This window comes from Cnephaeus nilssonii (assembly GCF_951640355.1).
Source record: "Cnephaeus nilssonii genome assembly, chromosome: 3".
NCBI lineage: Eukaryota > Metazoa > Chordata > Mammalia > Chiroptera > Vespertilionidae > Cnephaeus > Cnephaeus nilssonii.
Window position 1 is genome coordinate 72,616,091 of NC_137074.1, and position 12,695 is coordinate 72,628,785.

At 38.3% G+C, this 12,695-nt stretch overlaps 1 protein-coding gene across 3 annotated transcripts in view; it reads left to right on the forward strand.

Moving 5' to 3' along the window:
• Positions 1 to 12,695, forward strand: part of CBLB (Cbl proto-oncogene B) — a 226,173-nt gene that overhangs the window by 167,501 nt on the left and 45,977 nt on the right. The gene's annotated exons all lie outside the window — the stretch shown is intronic.

The following is a 12,695-nucleotide window of genomic DNA, read 5'->3' on the forward strand; positions in this document are numbered from 1 at the left end:
ATTGAACACAAAGGGAAGAGTGGTGGTGGTTTGACAGGACTCTTTGCCAATGACTGTCCTTGGTACCTTCAGTCTCATCCTATCTAATAAAAGAGTAATATGCAAATTGACCATACCTCCATAACACCCACCAGCCACGCCCACCAGCCAATCAGGAGCGAGTATGCAAATTGACCCAACCAAGATGGCTGCCGTCACGGAGCAAGAAGGAGGCTTGGGTTCCCCCAGCGATGGAGGAAGCCAAGCTTTCCGCACATCCTGGCCGGCCCTGGACTCCACTCAAGGCTACAAAGTTTCAATTATAGAAGATAAATAAATCCCAACAAAAATGGTGGCAGCCACGGAGCTGGAGAGAGCAGGAGGCTTGAGTTGCCCCCGGCAATGGAGGAAGCCAAGCTTTCGCAGCCCTGGCCTGCCTTGGCCTCCACTCAAGGCTACACCTCTAGTCTATTATACATTTGAAGATCTCCAAAGTTTCCCCTCAAAGTCATCTAAATATGATGTAAATTAAAGAGAAAGAATTTTTAAATGCATCTTTATGATCCTTTCTGAAAATGGAGATTGTTATCCTCAAAAGAATGTTTCCACACCATTTTTTTTAATGTCTTTTTTTTTTTCCTTTAGTCTCTATTTCTTTTCATTCCTACATGATCAGACTTCTCTTGAGAAAAGTGTTGAAATGATCTCTGATAGGAATTGACTAGTTATTTATTAGCAGCATATAACAATATTTCCTGCCCTGACTGGTTTGGCTCAGGGGATAGAGCATTGGCCTGTGGACTGAAGGGTCCCGGGTTCGATTCCAGTCAAGGGCATGTACCTTGGTTATGGGCACATCCCCACTAGGGGATGTGCAGGAGGCAGCTGATCAATGTTTCTCTCTCATTGATGTTTTTAACTCTCTATTCCTCTCCCTTCCTCTCTGTAAAAAAATCAATAAAATATATTTTAAAAATATGTATTTCCTGAATGAACTTCAGAAATACTTAAAATAATTATCTTAGCCAATTCATTGAAGACCTCTTCTTTCAAGTTTCTTTTCAATACTATGTTATACAGTTTTAGTACTAATATAAACCTGCTCTTAAAAGCCCTAGAATGCTGGTTGTTAATTTTTGTATGGGAAGTTACATTTTTGTTTCAAATATAATATATTATTTAGACTTGTTTTCATTAGAGGCAATGCTTCAAATTAAGTATTGTCTTCCCACTTTAAGATAAGAAAACTTGGCTAAGTTCTAAAAGTGTAAATTAAAATTAAATGTACATATGGAATACCATACGGGGAATTCATAAAACTAAACACCCTATAAATGGAGTGACAACTCACTCTCTGTCATCATGTGTCTTCTCTCATATGCCAGTTTTCATCATCCGCTAGAACATTTGCCCTTTTTATTTGCATCTTCACTAGACAAATGGTAAGGGAAGCAAGAATAAATTAAATTCTAATTACTCCATTTGCTAGTTGTAGAGAGCTCTGAGGGAAAAAAGCCCTCTAATTCATAGTTAAAGTGAAGTGTAAGAATTTTCTGTGGCTTCCATTTACTCCCCTTTCTCTTCCCCTTCCCACTTACCATAATCAAATAGCTAACATAATGCTTATAACATGAATCTGCAAGCTAAGAGCTATTGGGATTATTTACCTTGTTATATTTTCTTGGTAAGAGATTTCTGTCCAGTAGCAATGTTTTCGTTTTCTGAAATTCTCGGGTCTTAGTCACATTATTAACCTATTCCTTCAGAAATATTTTGTTGGTCAGTTGGTGTTAACTATCTGAGGTGAAAATATTTGCGGTATAATGTTGTAAAATATCATTGGACACTTGGAATTTATTTTGTTATTTCTAGATACTAATATTGTGTCCAACTATCTTGGTTTGTTCCTCTTGAAAAATTAAAGCTACTGCCGTTTCTTATGTGATAAAGACTATCTCTGACTTGTCATGTTACTTCATGTGACATTACTCTAAAATGACCCTGTGAACAGTATCTGTTGGAGATATTGCTAGATAAATGCATCGAATGATTTTGCTTTTTTAGATAGTGGCTTTTGCTCTTCTGCTGGTGAGGCTCATGTTTATATGGATGACCTTAAATCTGCCTATAAATGTCCAGGGCTGTCTTTCAGAAAATAAGTACACTCTGTGTGCTGGTTTTATTTCTAATCTGATGTTGAAGGACAAATTATAGCAACATTGTGAGGGTAGTGAATGTGTGGGATTACATGTGTGAGATAAGGAAAACCCACCACCAATAACAAATAAATATCTAGCCAACAAAATATTTGTTAAGGAACAGGTTAATAATGTGACTAGAACCCGAAAATTTCAGAGAATACAAACAGTGCTATAGGACAAAAATTTCTGACCATGAAAATAAAACAAGATATTTAGAGGTTTAGTGCAAATAAAAAGGTTTTTCTTAATTGTGCCAAGATTATCACAGAGTGTTTATTTTCCTTATATCTCAAGAGTCCCAGATTTTTTAACCGTAATTGTTAGATAACATCTATCATGAGAAAATATTTCAAACTTCAAGATTAGGATCCAGTGCTATCTTGAGGCATGTAGAAAAATATTAATCTAGCACATAAGTAACCAAAAGTTTATAATAAAATATTTGATAACTTAGATTATTCCTCTCCCACATGTCTAAACTTCCCCTAGTGAATTTTTATTCCTTCAGCCTATTTCGGCTATATGAGTACTTAGGATGTCCAACATACTGCAGGGAATACAAAATGAATAAAGCACAGTATAGTGAGGGTGAGACAGATATACCATTAACTAAGAAATAAGACACAGAAGTAGCATTCAGAAAATACAATGTGGGTTCCCCAAGACAAAAACATTCTATTTGAGATATAAGGTAAAAGAAAGAATAAAAAAAGCTTCATGTAAGAGGGTCATTAGTTGTAGACATTGAAAGACTGGTAGGTACTTTATAGACATTAAAGGAAGGATTGGAATGGAGGTGGGGAAACATGCATAGTGTAGGAAGTCAATTTTGAACAGAATATAAGGCATAATCACAGAATAAACAGGCAAAACTATGGCAATGCAGATTGAAATTAATTATGGAGTGTCTTATATTCTATCCTAGAGGCCCGGTGCACGAAATTCGTGCACAGGGTGGGGGGATCCCCTCAGCCCAGCCTGCACACTTTCACAATCTGGGACCCCTCGGGGAATGTCCGACTGTCAGCTTAGGCCTGATCCTGGACCTAAGCTGACACTCGGACATCCCTCTCACAATCCAGGACTGCTGGCTCCTAACCACTCGCCTGCCTGCCTGCCTGCCTTATCACCCCTAACCACTCTGCCTGCCTGCCTGATAGCCCCTAACCACCACCTCTGTCTCAGACCCCACCACCACGGCTTCTTCCGGAATGACGTCTGGAAGGTTGTTCGGCTGTCTAGTCTAATTAGCATATTATACTTTTATTATTATACATGAAGCTAATTTGGACAGGAAAGCACATTCAAAGTTGTTCTGACAGAGGAGTGATAGAATCAGAATACTTAAGATGATAGATTATGTGATAAAGACTATCTCTGACTTGTCATGTTACTGCACATGACATTATTCTAAAATGATCCTGTGTGCAGTATCTGTTGAAGATATTTCTAGATAAATACATCGATTTCACTTTTTGCGATTGTGGCTTTTGCTCTTCTGGTGGTGAGGCTCAATGTTCAATGGAATTGTGGTGGGTTGGGACAGGGAGCTAGGAAGACAGAAGAAAGGATGTTTCTTTTTTTGAGAATTAAGAGGCCCAAATCAGTGGCATTTCTGTGTGAAATGCTTCAGTCAACACTACCAACGTATGCATTTGAAGAACTAGAATTTTCTCCCATTTGCAATCAAGCCTTTTAGATTTCCAGAGAAAATGAAATATTTATTTTTAACTCTAAAAGTTGTTACTTAATGCAGTCACTCAGGTAGGGGCAGCTGAAATGATTTTCTGTTTAGTGAAATGGGTACAGCTGGGAGCATGGAATTCAGAATGAAATTGTGTTAATCTTGTCGTTCTACCGCTATCAGGTAATATAAAGGAGCACTTTAGAGGAGCAGAAATATGAACATCACCTCAGTACCTGCATATTAAGGTCCTCTAATGTTTGCAGATATGTGTAACCTCAATCTATCAAATAGGAAAACTATGACGAATTACGTGTTTGGTATTAGCTGTATTGTATGCAAGATCAGCCATTAAACAAATTGGGTAGGTTTGCTGTGAGAATTTCAGTAAACTCATGAATTTCTTCCAGCTGTACTAAGAGAAAGTCATTTTATTGGTTAATGCTTCCATTGAAAGATCATTGAAATAAATCAGCAGTTTTCACTCAGCCCTACTGTGTGTAAAGCACTGAAGTAAATGTCTTATAAAATGAGGAAGTAGGAGAGGCTTTGTGCTAAGACTCACTGTGGCATGAATGCTCTTCCACAGAACATAAAACAGAAGAACATGCCAAGAACCAAATGAATGGTTCAGAAAAGACACGGTGACATTGCAGAAGCAGGGGAAATCCTCGGGTTACTGTGCATTAATAACAGTGTGTCTAAAGCAGTAGGGGAAAGTACTGCTTGCATTTTAAAGCAAAGGAATAGTGTCACAAAATTAGGGCAAATCACTTAACTTTGATAGGTTATTGCTCTCCTAGAATAAAGTATATCATTAACTGTGCTTCATGATCTTACTGATGGTAGACACCATTGCCTGTGTGACTTGTCAAAATTTAATGGTAGTACTCAAAAATATTGTGTATGCTTTATTATTAATATACTAGAGGCCGGGTACACAAAATTCGTACACTCAGGAGGGTCCCTCAGCCCAGCCTGCGCCCTCTCGCAGTCCGGAAGCCCTCGGGGGATGTCCCACTGACAGCTTAGGCCCAATCCCCGCAGGCCTACCCAGCAGTCAGACATCCTTAGTGCTGCAGCAGAGGCAGGAGAGGCTCCTGCCACCACCGCTGCTCTCGCCAGCCGTGAGCCTGGCTTCTGGCTGGGAGGCACTCCCCCTGTAGGAGCGCACTGACCACCAGGGGGCAGCTCCTGCATTGAGCGTCTGCCCTCTGGTGATCAGTGCATATCATAGCGACCAGTCATTCTGCCATTCGGTTGATTTGCATATTAGCCTTTTATTAATATAGGATTTATTGTTTCATTTACCGGATGTGCAAATGAAAGCATTTTTAACATCAGTAAATGTTTGAGTATATTGATATTCCTTTTCATATACTATATTCACAGTGTTCTGATTATAAAATTACGGCTGGCTTATTGTTAGATTAGAGCAAATATAACTGAAACTGTTATTTCCATATCTCCCTTTTATAACTGCTGGAATTTTATTAGATATCATCAGTACATTAGATACTTTCTCCCAAGAAAATAAATAATGGCATATAAAATTCATACTATATTTTATTTTTTAAAAATACATTTTTATTGATTTCAGAGGGAGAGAGATAGAAACATCATTGATGAGAGAGAATCACTGGTCAGCTGCCTCCTGCGTGCCCCCTAATGGGGATCGAGCCCACACCGGGCATGAGACCTGACCAGTAATTGAACCCTGACCTCCTAATTCAGAGGTCTATGCTCAACCACTGACCCACACCGGCTGGGCCATACTATATTTTTCCAGAATAAAAAAACATCTAGATGATTTGATTCCAAAAGTCTTGCCTTATATCCATGCATACATACACAGGTTTCCACTGAAGAATAACTTTTTATCACACTTACTATTTGTAGTTTGATATATGTGTTTGTTGGTTACAAGGCATTTTTTTTAATTCTTTATTGATTAAAGCATTACATATTGTTCCCCCATTGACTTCTCCCTGGCCACTCCTACCTCCAAGCACATGCCCTCACTCCCCTAGTGTCTGTGTCCATTGGTTATGCTTATATACATGCATACAAGTCCTTTGGTTGATCTCTTACACGCCCCCCCCTCCCCTGCCTTCCCTCTGAGATTGGACAGTCTGTTCGATGCTTCTCTGTCTCTGGAACTATTTTTGTTCATCAGTTTATGTTGTTCATTATATTCCACAAAGGACTGAGATCATGTCTTTCTCCAACTGGCTTATTTTGCTTAGCATAATGCTCTCCATGCCAATTCATGCTCTTGCGAATGGTAAGAGTTCCTTCTTTTTTACAGCAACATAGTATTCCATTGTGTAGATGTACCACCATTTTTAATCCACTAATCTGCTGATGGGCACTTAGGCTGTTTCCATATCTTAGCTATTGTAAATTGTGCTGCTATGAACATAGGGGTGCATATATCCTTTCTGATTTCTTGGGATATATTCCTAGAAGTGGGATTACTGGGTCAAATAGGAGTTCCATTTTTAATTTTTTGAGGAAACTCCATGCTGTTTTCCACAGAGGCTGCACCAGTCTGCATTTCCACCAGCCGTGCATGAGGGTTCCTTTTTCTCTGCATTCTTGTCAGCACTTGTCATTTGTTGATTTGTTGATGATAGCCATTCTGATAGGTGTGAGATGGTAGCTCATTGTTGTTTTAATTTGCATCTCTCCGATGATTAGTGACTTTGAGCATGTTTTTGTATGTCTCTTGGCCTTCTCTATGTCTTCTTTCAAAAAGTGTCTATTTAGGTCCTTTGCCCATTTTTTTTTATTGGATTCTTTTGTTAAATTGTATGAGTTCCCTATAAATTTTGGAGATTAATCCTTTATTGGAGATAACATTGGGAAATAGTTCTCCCATGCAGTGGGCTTTCTTGTTGTTTTGTTGATGGTTTCTTTTGCTGTGTAGAAGCTTTTTATTTTGCTATAGTACCATTTGTTTATTTTCTCCTTATTTTCCATTTTCCTAGGAGCTGTATGAGTAAAGATATTGTCTGATATTTTGCTGCCTGTGGAGTCCTCTAAGATTGTTATGGTTTCCCATGTTGTATTTAAGTCCTTTATCCATTTTGAATTTATTTTTGTGTATGGTGTAAGTTGGTGGTCTAGTTTCATTTCTTTTTGCATGTATCTGTCCAATTTTCCCAACACCATTTATTGAAGAGACTGCCCTGACTCCATTGTATGCTCTTGTCTCTTTCGTCAAATATTAATTGAGCATAATGGCTTGGGTCGAATTCTGGGTTCTTTGTTCTGTCCTATTGGTCTATATGTCTGTTCTTGTGCCAGTACCAGGTAGTTTTGAGAATAGTGGCTTGTAATATAGCTTGATAACTGTTATTGTGATCACTCCAAGTTTGTTCTTCTTTCTCAGGATTGCTGTGGCTATTCTGGGTCTTTTTTTATTCCATATGAATTTTTGGAGCATTTGTTCTAAGGCAGGCATCCTCAAACTACGGCCTGCGGGCCACATGCGGGTATTTTTGCCATTTTGTTTTTTTACTTCAAAATAAGATATATGCAGTGTGCATAGGAATTTGTTCATAGATTTTTTTAAACTATAGTCCAGCCCTCCAATGGTCTGAGGGACAGTGAACTGGCCCCCTGTTTAAAAAGTTTGAGGACCCCTGTTCTAAGGTCTGTGAGATATGCCATTGGTATTTTAATGGGGATTGCATTGAATCTATAGATTGCTTTAAGTAGTATGGACATTTTAATGATATTGAATCTACCCATTCATGAACATGGTATATTCTTCCATTTGTTTATTTCTTCCTTTATCTCTTTTTTTTATGTCCTGTAGTTTTCTGAGTACAGGTCTTTATCTCCATGGTTAAGTTTATTCCTAGGTATCTTAATTATTTTGTCGCAATGGTAAATTGGGTTGTTTTTTAAATTTATCTTTTTGTAAGTCCATTATTGGTGTATACTTGTAAAAAAGCCATAGATTTCTGGGTGTTAATTTTGTATTCTGCTACATTGCTGAATTCATTTATTAAGTCTAATAGTTTTTTGATAGAGTCTTTAGGGTATTCTATGTACAATATCATATCATCTGAGAATAATGACAGTTTTACTTCTCCTTTTACAGTTTGGATGCCTTTCCTTTATTCTTCTTGTCTAATCGCAATGGCTAGCACTTCTAGTACTATGTTGAACAGAAATGGTGAGAGTGGGCATACCTGTTTTGTTCCTGTTCTTAGGGTAAATGGTTTTGCCCATTGAGTAAGATGTTGGATATAGGTCTGTCATATAAAGCTTTTATTATGTTGAGGTATGATTCCTCTTTTCCCACTTTGCTGTGGGTTTTTATCAAGAAAGGGTGTTTGATTTTGTCAAATGCTTTTTCTGCATCAATTGATATGATTATGTGATTTTTGTCTCTCAATTTGTTTATGTGATAGATCACGTTTATTGATTTGTGGATATTGTACTATCCTTGCATCCCTGGAATAAATCCCACTTGGTCATGGTGTACGATCTTTCTAATGTAATGCTAGATCTGAATTGCTAGGATTTTGTTGAGGATTATAGCATCTGTGTTCATCAGGGATATTGGCCCATAATTCTCTTTCTTTGTAGTGTCTTTTATCTGGTTTTGGTATTATGGTGATGCTGGCTTCATAGAAAGAGCTTGGAAGTGTTCCTTCCTCTTGAATATTTTTGGAATAGTCTGAGGAGGATAGGTTTCAGTTCTTCTTTGACTATTTGGTAAAACTCCCCTGTGAAGCCATCTGGCCCAGGGCTTTTATTTTCTGGAAGTTTTTTGATGACTGCTTCAATTTACTCCATAGTTGTTGGCCTTTTCATATTTTTTTTATTCTTCCAGATTGAGTTTTGCAAGGTTATATTTTTCTAGGAATATGTTCATTGCTTCTAGGTTGACCAGTTTGTTCGAATATAGTTGTTCATAGTATTTTTTTTTTTACAATATTTTGTATTTCTCTGGGGTCTGTTGTTATTGTGCTTCTGTCATTTCTGATTTTGTTTATTTGGGTCCTCTCTCTTTGCTTCTTGGTGAGCCTGGCTAGAATTTCATCAATCATCTTTATCCTTTCAAAGAACCAGCTTTTGGTTTTATTGATCTTTTGTATTGGTTTTTTTTGGTCACTATGTCATTTATTTCTGCTCTGATCTTTATTATCTCCTCCTTCTGCCTACTATGGGCTTTTTTGTTGCTCTCTTTCTAATTCTTCAAGTTGTAGAGTTAGATTATTTATTACCAATTTGTTTTTACGGTATTTTTGTTTTGTTTTGTTTTGTGTGTGTGTGTTTTTTGAGGCACGCTGTAATGCTATGAACTTCCCGCTCAGGACTGCTTTCACTGTGTCCCATAGATTTTGGGTTGTTGTGTTTTCTTTTTTTTATTATTTCTTTATTGATTATGGTATCACATAATTGTCCTCATCCCCCCCCCATTCCCATCCCAAACCCCTCCCCACATATGCCCCCGCCCCCCTGTTGTCCGTGACCACTGTTTAGGCTTATATGCATGCATACAAGTCCTTTGGTTGATCTCTCCCCCTTTACCCCACCCTCCCCTTCCTTCCCTCTGAGGTTTGACAGTCTGATTGATGCTTCCTTGTCTCCTGGTCTGTTTTTGTTCATCAGTTTATGTTGTTCATTATTTCCCCTAGATGCATGAGATCATGTGGATTGCTGTGTTTTCAATGTCATTTGTTTCCAGGATGGTTTTAATTTCTTCTTTGGTAACCCAATCATTGTTTCATAGCATGCTACTTAGCCTCCAAGTATTTGAATGTTTTTATTGTTTTTATTGTAATTTATTTCTAATATTATGCCATTGTGATCTGAGAAGATCCTTGATATGATTTCAGTCTTCTTGAATGTGGAGTTTGCTATGACCCAATATGTGGTCTGTCATTTAAAATGTCTCATGTGCACTTGAGAAGAACGTATATTCCGCAGCTTTGGGGTGAAATGTTCTGAAGATGTCGATTAAGTCCATCTTATCTAGTGAGTCATTTAGGATTAGTGTTTCTTTGCTGATTTTTTGTCTACAGGATTTATCCAGTGATGTCAATGGGGTATTAAAATTTTCTACTATGATTGTATTGCTGTCGATTTCTCTCTTGATATTTTCCAGAAGTTTTTTTATGTATGTTGGGTGCTCCTGCATTGGGTGCATATATGTTTACCAGAGTTATATCCTCTTGGTGTAGTGATCCCTTTAATATTATGACGTGGCTTTCCTTATCTCTTGTTATGGCCTTCACTTTGAGGTCTATTTTGTCAGATACAAGTATTGGTACCCCAGCTTTTTTTTTCATTTCCGTTTGCCTGAAAGTTATTTTTTTCCATTCCTTCACTTTCAAGTCTGTGTGAGTCCCTTGTTCTGAGGTGGGTCTCTTGTAGACAGCATATATATGGGTCATTTTTTTTTAATCTATTCAGCCACTGGATGTCTTTTGATTGAAGCATTTAGGCCATTTACATTTAAAGTTATTATTGATAGGTACTTGTTTGTAGCCATTTTTATTTTTTGTGCCTATGTACCTTATTCCTTTTTTTCCCCTTCTTTTTACAACAGTACCTTTGTCATTTTTGCATTGCTTGATAGTAATAAACTCCCTTAGCCTTTTTTGTCTGCAAAGCTCCTGATTTACCCTTCAATTTTGAATGATAGCCTTGTTGGATAGAGTATTCTTGGATTAATTCCCTTACTTTGCATCACTTTGTATACTTCATTCCATTTCCTTCTGGCCTGATGTGTTTCTGTTGAAAAATTGTTAGATAATCTAATAGGAGATTCTTCATAGGTAACTCTCTGTCTCTCTCTTGCAGTCTTTAAGATTCTCTCTGTTGTTAACGTTTGCCATTGCAATTACAACATGTCTTGGTGTGGGTCTTTTGGGGTTCATCTTTTTTGGGACTCTCTGGTTTTGTGACTTTTTCCTCCCCAAATAGGGAAGTTTTCTGTCATTATTTCTTCAAATATGTTTTCTAATCCTTGCTCCTCTTCTTGTTGTTCTGGCACCCCTAATATAAGTATGTTACTTCATTTCATATTGTCCCAAAGCTCCCTTAGGCTCTCCTCCTGCTTTTTAATTTTTTCTTCAATTGCTGTTCAGATTGGTAGTTTTTTCAGCACTGACTTCTAATTTGCTAATTCGGTCCTCAGCTTCTTCTAGTCTTCTGTGGAAACCTTCTATTGTGTTGTTTATTGTAGCTATATCATTTTTATTTCCTCTTGATTCTTACATAAGTTGTTGATTTTCTCATCTATCCCATTTAGAAACACTATGACCCTTACTCTGAATTCTTTTTATGACATATTGCATGCCTCCATTTCATTTAGTACCTTTTCTGGTGATTACTCTTTCCTTTGGAGGTTGTTACTTTGTCTCCCCACTTTTGCTCTTACTGAAAGATCTAGGCTCTGAGTCGCCTGGGGCCTGTGGCTACAGCGGTGGGCTTGTCAGGAGGGTCGCACTCACCTGAAGACTTCCTGAAGGGCCCTGGCATGGAGATGCACAGGGCCTGCAGTTGTATTGATGGGCTTGGGGGGCAGGTTGCACAGTCCCGACTCGCCAGTGGGCCCAGTGGCTTGGACATGTTGGGCATGCTGTTAAAGTGGCAGAACTGGCAGGCAGGTCGCACAGTCACGGGGCCCGGGGCCAAAGTGGTGGGCTGGCAGGAGGGGAGCACACTCTGAAACTCACAGGATCCTGAGGACTGGGAGGCTGGGGTCCCAGTGTCCATAGGTCTTGCATCTGAGGTAGCAGGTCTTGGGTTAGAGTGGCTGTAGGGTCCAGGGTGCTATCTAGGGCCATTCTGGGTGTGGTGAGGATGGGCTCCTAGTCATAGCAGCTTTCCCCTTCAAGATGGTGTGGTTACTGTGTCAGAGCCAGCTGCCCCGGGAGTGAGTGCACTGGTAGCAGGTCTCCCCATCTAGGATAGCCCTGTCCACCAGCCCTCGAAAGTCCTGCAGGACCTAACTGTCACACAGACACACTCCCCTTTTGCTCCCTCACTCTCTCACACTCTCTTCCTCACTGCCATCCTGCCGGCTGCCATCTTCCTTCATCCCTACAAGGCATTTTTTAAGTTAACGGTTTTTATTGAACTTTACAATGATTAATATGTACTTAATTTTTTCTTTCTAGTAATTTTTTTAAAAATGCCTTGTTCTGATATTTGGTCTATAGTCAGACATCTATGATAGCATAATTTCATTTAAAGATACATTTTCTCATAGCTTTACTATAGTATATTGGATCTAAAGTGGGGAGGTATGAAAAAAAAAAGAAAATGTTTCCATAGTATAGGACCTAGGTTTTAGAGTGAAACTTTAATGCTATAAAATTTAGATTGTGTAGCTTTGAAATGTAAACATTGATATATTTAAAATGTATTCCTTAACCTGTTGCTTTACTTATTTTAAGGTTGATACAGAAGGATATGTAGGGCCTTTTCAATTTTGCATTCTAAAGCTTCAACACCACTTTAGACTTATGAAGGGGACAAAAAAAGTAATTGGCAGGTCATTAATTGTGTTACCTAGGACTATTCAGGGTGTATTTCATCCTTTTTGCACCAACTTTCACCTATACCTTTTAAGTATTCATTAATAAAAGTGTGGGAAAGAGGCCAATGATAAAACCCTAAAGGTTGCTTAAGGTCTTAAAATACGTTTAAGTTTTTCTCGTGAGTATGTCTTTGCAAAGTTATGCTCTCTCTGTTTAAGTTGTGTTAATTTCAACTTGTTAGATTAGTACAGAGCAGTTGTTCAGACAGTTTCTGTAATGTAACTGAGCACCCTGGAAAACAGTGACTCTCTGTGGTACCTT